The 9038-nt window shown below is 39.2% G+C and overlaps 1 non-coding gene across 1 annotated transcript; it reads right to left on the bottom strand.

Annotated features, from left to right (window-relative positions):
- Window positions 1–7952: 7952 nt before the first annotated feature.
- On the bottom strand, window positions 7953–8134 carry LOC142452233 (small Cajal body-specific RNA 16). The gene has a single exon (XR_012785257.1).
- Between the last annotated feature and the right edge of the window lie 904 nt (window positions 8135–9038).

The raw sequence follows: 9038 nt of genomic DNA, 5'->3' as shown, positions 1-9038 counted from the left end.
GAAATATATTTATGTGAACTTGGTGGTCAAAATGCTGCATGTCAAAATTTAAAATGTGTTTGAATAGACAAGTGGTACATGGATGATAAGTTAAAATGAAAATTGTATGGAAAATAGTATTCATCTTTTATATGGTCATTAATTGATTTTGTTAGTATTGATAGAAACAAAATTTAATGGTTATCACTCATACTTAGGTAAAAAAGAAATCAATAAACTAAGTATAGTGTTCTTATAGTTATAAAGTATATTTTTGGTGTGGACAGTAGTAGTGAAAATTTGAACCCTCCAAGTAAGACAGGATAGACATGACATCTCAAAGAAGGAAGATTTAAATTATTTGTAGATTGCACACATTTTCTGGGAAAGAGTATCTATCCAGAGATTCTCCACTTAGCAAATGTAGAAAATTAACTCCTGTTCTGAACACAATAAAGAGAATTATATACAAATAATGAAAAAGAAAAAATTGAAGACAGATACCTCAAACTACTGGCTGAGACAGATAACGAGAAGACCTTCTGTTTTACATAGGAGGTCAAAAAGAAGAAGCCTTCCATGGGAATTTATGATATGTTTCCTTTTAACTCTGTTCCTCCTTTCATCTTTTAGAATTAAGCTTTGTGTAATTTCACCACTTTAGAACAACCAACAATCTCCCTCTTTTGACACTGTTAGGTTTTCTACTCTTCAATTTTCTTAAATAGCTCCCCGTGGATCATCTCTGTAGGGCCCGGCCCAGCCCAGTTCTTGAGTGAATCACAATATAACCAAGAAACAATCTCAGTTATTCCTTCCACCGCTCCACCCACTCTAACTGTAGATCTAGTCATGTTCCAGGCATAAAGTCTGGAGAATTATTTATTTTGTAGAAAGGTCATTGGCCAATGTTCTTTAACTGCCAACAAAATAGCAGTAGGTCAAGTGTAAGCTCACCTAATTACTAAGCAAATGCTACTGTGGTCCCGAATACAAGAGTGCAAGATTAAGAACTTTTAAAATTTGGACTGACTCATTGTGTTTCAACATCTCTTAACTGCAGGACTGCAACTCCAATGTAAAGGACATCAGTCATTCAGCCGTATGCCCTGCCTTTGATCTTGGTTCGCAGCCTTACTTCCCTTGAGCTTGATCCTGCCTCATGCCTCTAATGTTGACAATCCCTCCCATCAATGCTCAAATCTCTAGATTTGTGCTAGTGTCTTTATCTTTTTATCCAGGTCATCAATGCCACAGCTCATAACTTTTCTTTTATTCATAGAAGAAAGGTCCAGTAGGTAAATCTAAATTTATGTAAAGAAATGCTTTCCAGCATTTGCATTATACTCTGGCTTAACTAACCCTGACATAGTTACAATCATTGTTCGAACTGAATCACTGATATAAATTAAGACTGTCCCCTCGTAACAAATTCATTACTGTTTTTCTCTTTGGTATGAGATCATTTTGACTGACCTAACTTGATATTAATAATAGATGAAAAGATGATTCTATCTGTAAATTATTGGTTAAAATGAATAGTTTAAAAAATTCTCACACAAAGTAACAGATTTGAAACAAAAGTTGAGATCAGTTTTCCAATTTGTTTTTGACACATTTAGTGTGCTACACATTCTGGGGCCCTATTAATAATCTATAAGGCAGTCATACATATTTAATATGAAAGGATGTCTTAAAAGGGTATACCTTTATAGGTAATAAGCTACTTACAAAAACATCTTTATGAATTATTCATATTTATTTGGAACAACAAAAGTTTTCTGCCATTTTGGAAGGTCAGATATGACAAGTAACTCTTAATAAAATAGTGTTTGATATTGAATTAGGAACTGAATCTGTAGCTTCAAAGTGCTTCAGAAAGGAAGTTATCAGCTATGATTTAATCAGCAAAACTTTTATGTGAAGTGTGATATAGTCCCTTCCTCTTTACAAAATAAAATAAAATGACTAAAAGGTAAAACATATCTTTAACAAAGGAATGCACCCTAAAGAAAGATAATATGAAATAACAGGAAGACCACTGAATCCAGTACTACTGCTAACTCTTCTTACCCAAGTGAACAAATAGTTCATTCTTATTCTTTGAGCTTCAGTTTGTTTGTTTTTGTTTGGTTGGTTCTTTGTAAAATCAGGCTATTAGACCATATAATATCTAGATTTCTTTCTGTATCTTTAATAGTTATTTTTGGTTTGGTTCCAACTCACAGTGAACTCCTGCGTATCACTACAGATTTGTGCTCCATAGGACTTTCAATGGCTGCTTTTATTTTGGGGGGTGGGGAAGGTTAGTGGAGGTGGAATGGTGATGTTGGGAAGGAGGGGGGATAGATCAGCAGGCCTTTCTTCTGAAGCACATCTTGATGGGCTTGAATCTGCAGGCTATTGGGTTACAGCTGAGCAATGATACAACTCAAAAAGTTGGAAAGAAAATTACAGCCAGAGACACCTTGAAAGAAAAGCATGGTGATATATTATTTTAAAATTCAACACATTAAACATACTGTGGAACACAGTTCTACCCTGGGATATTCTTGAGTCAGATTTAACTCAACAGCAAATATTTTTATGTATATATAATTTGGCTTACTATATGTCTTTCAAAGGAAATCTTTTTCTTTTTTATACTTTATATTTCTCCAGCATCACTAAATGAGTATACAACTGATAAAAAACAATTACTAATAAATGCAATGATAACAAAAGTTCAGGAAATTCCAATATATAATCATTTTTTAAAACTTTATCACATAAATCAAAAATAGAAAGATTATATAGGATAACTTAAGTTAGTGCAGTATAATGGAAGAATAAACATTTATACAATTTATCTTTTCATATGTCTGAAGACTACTATTCTGAAAAAAAGGTTGAATGTCTTAGTTTACTGTAAGTAGGTTAGAAGTTAATATCTTCCTATTTTCTCACCATAGTAGAGAAGCAGCTCTCTTTGTTGGAGAGATGACATAAAAATGTCTCTTTACAACGGAATATCCTTTCTTTTTTAATGTACCTGCCCATTGCCCTAAAACCACAGGGTAAGTAATAATTTTGAGTTTTGTGATATACATTAGAAGCTGCCGAGTTTGACTTTGCCTCTATTTCAGCCAGTATTCAGCTCATTGTGATTGACTTCAACTTGTTTGGCCTTAGATGCTATCAAGTCAATGCCAATTCAGAGCAACCCTATGTGCAAAAGAGTGAACCACTGCACGGTCCTGCGCCATCCTCACCATTGTCCTGTTAAGGCCATTGATGCAGGCACTGTGCCAATCCATCTTGTTGAAGGTCTTCCTCTTTTTGATGCCCTGCTACTTTGCCCTGGTGGTAGAGTGGTGGTTGACAAGTTGAGCTTTGATCTGAAAGGTCCTTGGTTCTGAGAACTACCAGCTGCTTCTCAGAAGAAAGATGGGGCTTTAAAGAGTTATAGTCTTGGAAACTCATGGTGAGAGCTACTTCATCAAGCATGTTGTCCTTCTCCGGGGACTGGTCTCTTCTGACTACATGTCCAAAGTCCAGGAGACAAAGGCTCACTGTCTTTACCTCTCAGGAGCGCTCTAGCTGTACATCTTCAAAGGTATATTTAATTGTTTTTGGAAGTGCATAGTGCTTTCAATATTCTTGCCAGCACCATCATTCAAATACGTCATTCCTCTTTGGGCTTCCTCCTTCCATTTCCAACTTTCACACGCATATGATTGAAAATGCCACGGCTTGAGTCAGGCACGCTTTAGTCCTCAGCATTGCATTCTTGCCTTTCAAAACTTTCAAGAGGTCCTTAGCAATTGTGTTTGTGCAACACAACGCCTTGTTTGTTCTCCTGACTGCTGCTTCCATGAGCACTGAGGGTGAATCCACGCAAGACAAAACCCTTGACAACTTCGGTCTTTTCCACTTAGTTCAATGCAGCCATCGAAAAAGTGACAGTAGCTGGTAAAATTGTCATTTAAAAATTGCTATCCTGACCCCTCTTATTTCATCCTGTTCCAGAGTTCTTAAGAAATGTAGGTTTTTACTCTCGATAGTGTCCCATAGAATTCTTAGGGTTTTGGACTTCTTTGCTTTCATTGGTTGTGCGCAAAGTGCTTTTCTTCAAGCTCATCAATTGGGCCTTCATTTCTTTGGTTTCAGAACTCCGCTCTTTTCCCGTGGGGTCGAATTCTGTTTTCTCCATATTTATCTCTGGAGTTACGTTTGGTGCTGGGCTTCTAGTTTTTGATTCATTCCATTGTTTTCTTGAGCATTTCTTCCATCCATTGAAAGGACCTGACCATCATTCTTCTAATTTCTATTTATGAAATTACTGGAACCTTTTCTTCAGAATAGCCCTTTGAATCTGGGTGCAATGCCCTTTGATGCCAGTTTATCTTCTGTCTTTTGTGTGGACGGCAATGGACTGCTGTCTGTGTGGCAGCGCCACGCAGTTCATTATTGTTGGGAGGGAAGGGCTAGTTCGTGTGGGCGTGGTTCACTTCATCCAGCGGTGTCAGGAAGGACAAGAAAGGAAGAAAGAAGGAAGAGACGACGAGGAAGAAAAGGGGATAGAGAGTGAGAAAAGAGGAGGAAGAAATAAGAGATAAAAAGGAAGTAGACCCAAACAAGGAAAAGAAAGTGAAAGGCAAAATTGGCTGCTTGGTGCAAAAAGGAAAGAACAGGTGGGCGGGGAACAAAGAGGGCGGCTAGAGAAGAAGGGTTATGACTTGGTGGGTTATTCCTTCATTCCAGTAGTTGTAGACACAGAGAGCACAGGTGAGCCACAGTAAGACATGGCGTCAGTGTGTACCTGGAGTAGTTGTGTCCTGGGCTAGTAGGCAAAGCTCTGTTCTGGGCTGGGCCTGCATGCTGGCAGGGAATGAAGAGAAAACCAGGCCAGGAATTGGGCCTGGTCTCTGGCATGACTCAGGAATAGCACCTAACCACACGGGTCCCCGCTGGCTGGGAGAACACAGAGGAATCACTGGGTTTTCTTGCTAGTGGGGTGTTGAAAGGGCACTGAGGTTAGCCACGCCCTCCTGCTTTCTGGTGGGGCACCGAGGGACCAACAGAGAAAGAGGAGTTACCATAAGATGCATGTCACCATGTATTCATCATAATAGCACCATTCCATCCCAATAGCTCCTTTATTCTGATGCTCTCTTGTGTACTTAATAATATAACCATGTACATTATTTTTGTTATAGAAATGCTGACACAGAGCTCTAGAGAAGATGCTCAATAGTATCTGAGGATTAGAATGACTGTGGTAGTGAACTTGGCCATTAATCTTTATTCAAGTATTTGTTCTCCTTCATCTGGCTTGCTGTGTCTCCAGACAATCAAACCAAATATCAGTAACACTCAAGTCCACTAGTAGATAGGTTGATGCCATGAGGAGAAGCACACAGAGACCAGACACAGTCTTACTATTCATTGTCTACTTTGTTCGCCTTCACACGCTGCTTCTCATATGATATGCGCTGCAATTCTTTCTTACTACCTCCATAGAAACATCCATTTGAATCTTTAACCCAAAGACACTTAACAGAAACAGGGTATACAAGGGCTGTCCCCCCAAAACCCGATGCTCATTTGTCTTTTTTTATGTAAGGGAGATAGTGCATTTGGGGTTCATTCCACCAGGTCAGATTGTTAATCAAGCTATCTATTTGGAGGTTCTGAAGAGATTATATAACAGTGTGTGACAAAATAGGCCTGATTTGTGGTAGATGGGTAGACGATTTTGCCACCACGACAACGCAACTGCTTATGCAGCCATCTTAGAGTGTCAGATTTTGGCAAAAAACAACAACAAAGAAACAAAAAACCTGCATGCCTCTCTTGCCCTATGCACCTTAGTCACATGACCTTGCTCCATGTGACTTATTTTTGTTTTTGCGAATGACAAGGGACTTGAAAGGACAGTGATTTGACAATGTAGAAGAGGTGAAGAGAAAAGGGAGGGAGGTGCTGTCAGCCATCCAAATAAATGAGTTTGAAAAATGTTTCCAAGAATGGAATTGCAGATTTGATAAATGCATTAAGTATTATGGAGAGTACTTTGAAGGTGATAAGATTGTTTGGGAAAAATTTAAATACATAGCTTTGAAAAATAAAATTTTGTTTTTTTGCTCAGGCATTCAATCTATATGTATCAAACTCCTCTTGCTACTACCTAATGTGAAGATTAAATGAAGTAATGGCTTTGGAAACTTCTGACAAATTGGGTATTGATAATCTATTATTATCTTCTACATAATTTATTGCATGGGTTACACTCATAAGAGTACAAAAAGAGGAAATGGTTTTAGCATGTTGTTGTTGTTTTTTTTTCAAAAATTGTCTTCCAACAGCCTGGGCAGGCTTCCTTTTCTGCCCCTGGGTAATACATTAGGCAGATGTAGCGCTTTCCCATGGGTGCTGGGGTGTTAGAATAGATAGAGAAAACTCTAGTCAAATATGAAATCAAAGCTTCAATCTGTTTCCCAATTGGAGGTTTCTCCCAGTTTAAACCTAATGTCGAACTCTGCTGATGAGGAAGGCATATGTTGTGTTTTATCAGACTTAGTACTCGACCTCCTACCCACATGTCTTGGTCCTTTTAGACCCAGAGTTTGGAGTGATGCAGTCCATTGAAATTACTTGATGTCGCTCTTCTTTCCATAGTCTTTTTGATGCCCGTCAATCAACTGGGTGGGGCATACAGATAGAGGGTGTAAGGGACTAAGAAGAGCAAATTAGTCTGTTTTTGATATACCAAGTCCTCTGAGAAGCAAAGAGAAAGAAGAACCACCAGTGAAGCATGTCTGAGATCCCTGAACACAGAGGTTGTGGAGGCTGAGGCAGTAGCACCCAGAGAACAACACTGAGCAGAACAGAGCCCTGAGCAAGGAAACACTGAGTGTCTGTGGCCATTGTCATCACTAACGGAGCTTTGTAGTGCTTGCCCAAGCACTGCAGAGGACACAGGACCACAGGACTGAGACCAGAGAGAAAAGGCAAAAGAATTGTATCCTTAGCATTTCTGATCATGTCTTATCACCTGTTAAGTTCCTATGTCACGAATACTATCTGTGAGTTCTGTGTGGACACTGGATAGGAGTCTCAAAATCAGGAAAGAAGTCAAGTAAATCAAGTGCTATGGGAGGAATAATTGGGGTCAAAAATGGGATACAGGAGTTTGTATTTTGGGGGAATGTCTAAAAAATACATTGTAGGAAACATACATGGACAGATGTGGAATTGGAATCTCCTCCCTCCTTGTATAGCCAGATCAAAGAGGAACCCTTCACAGAATTTCCACAATGGTTTAGAACTATTTATAGATCATGCATAGACACATTTTGAAACTTAAAATAGATTAATAAAACTTTATATCATGAGAAAATAAGATATCAAAGTGCTCATTCAAGAATAACATATTATAAAATTTTTCTGGAATTGATTCTGTTTGGCTAGCCCTTTATCATGTATTCATCTATTATACTGTATATGTATGAGCATGTTTGGTTTTTTTTATGCCTACACTAAATTGCCATGCAAAATGCATTTTAAATCGTAAGTTATGCTCAAAGGAGTTTCAAACCATTGAATCATTGCGCCAATCATTAATTCTCTATCTTTGAATCAGCCTTTTTTTCTTCTCTCTCCTGAGATACTCATGGTTTCTCCAGAGACCATTCAGGGTCACTCTACATTGTGCTCTCTGAGTGGCATACTCCCCATGCCCCTGCCCTAGTGTGGCATCTTCATCGTAGCACATCTCTCTCTCTTCCGGGGTCATTGAGAGTGTGCATTTGGGACAAACTCAGTACACAGTCGCAAGCCCTTGCTCTGGCAACAGTGGAAGTGAAGGCTTCTTCGCCTGCGACTCTTTTCCTCCCACCGCCATCTTCAAACTCCTCCAGATGAAACGCGGGTCCAGTCCCTCGGGGCCAGCACCACAGGACACTCACACTGGATTCTTTTTTGTTTTGTTTTCGTTTTTGCAGTAGCATACACGATCATCAAACTACTACTAGAATGTTCACACCTGTCACTGCAAGTTTCAAGCCCAGGGGAGCGCCCCGGGCATTTGCTCTAGGTCTGGGTGGTGCTGTCTGGTACCAGGCTGCACCAACTGCTGGGCGGGTCCAGCCACACAGGAGCCTTTTCACACAAGATTCTTAAAGGGATTGTGTCACACTGAGGAAACCTAGGGAATTCAGGAACTCAGTGACATCCATTTGGGAAGGAAGATTGCAGTTCATCAAATGCTCTCTCCTGGGTTCAGTGGATTCCCCTGCTTTGGCTACTGGGGGTTCAAGGAAGCAGAAGAAGAGGGAAATAAGATACTTATTTTTCTGAAATTCCTCTGGGCTTATGCTTGCTCTATAAATGTTTTAGAAATTCTTGCATAGATTAAAGGTAAAATTGGTTAGAAATTACAGGACTAGGTTTTGACAACCTCTTTGCAAATTCCCTGGACACATGTCTATTACCTCTGTGAAGATAATACATTAACCATTATTATTACTTCCTCTGAGTTTTAGGACTTCCATGAAATTCAAACTATAGAAGAAGTATGATACACTATTAAAAATCTAATATTCTCCTTATGAATTATCTCCTTTTCTTTAATGGTTTTCCCCAGGATTCCGCTACTGTGCTGAGGAATAGGATCCTCTGATTGGGTGCTGAGGGGATTCTTGATTTGATATGCATTTGTATAGTTTCTAGATCTGTTTAAATTATGTATCTCCAGAGTGAAAGATATGAATGTTTCTCCAGCGTGCAGGACCCATACTAGTTCCAAATGTGAGCCCCCGATTTAAACTAGAACAATAAGTTCATTTCCTGTATTTTTATGAAAAATAGGGATATGGAGGAGTTTCCTTCTCCCTTCACCGGATGAATATGTAAGATTGCACAGAAATGGGAATTGATCATGGGTGTTACGGGGGAACCGCTTGACATGGCCCCCTGGTGACCTTTCCCTTCTCCACCTAGACCACACGGCACCAATGCTTGAACTTAAGGTAATCTGAATGTACTAACCCATACTCAGAAGGTTCCATAATCCTCCC

Source organism: Tenrec ecaudatus, chromosome 6, assembly GCF_050624435.1.
Source record: "Tenrec ecaudatus isolate mTenEca1 chromosome 6, mTenEca1.hap1, whole genome shotgun sequence".
Taxonomy (NCBI): Eukaryota; Metazoa; Chordata; class Mammalia; order Afrosoricida; family Tenrecidae; genus Tenrec; species Tenrec ecaudatus.
Note: the sequence above shows the minus strand (reverse complement) of the source record. Positions and strands in the feature narration are given on the sequence as shown.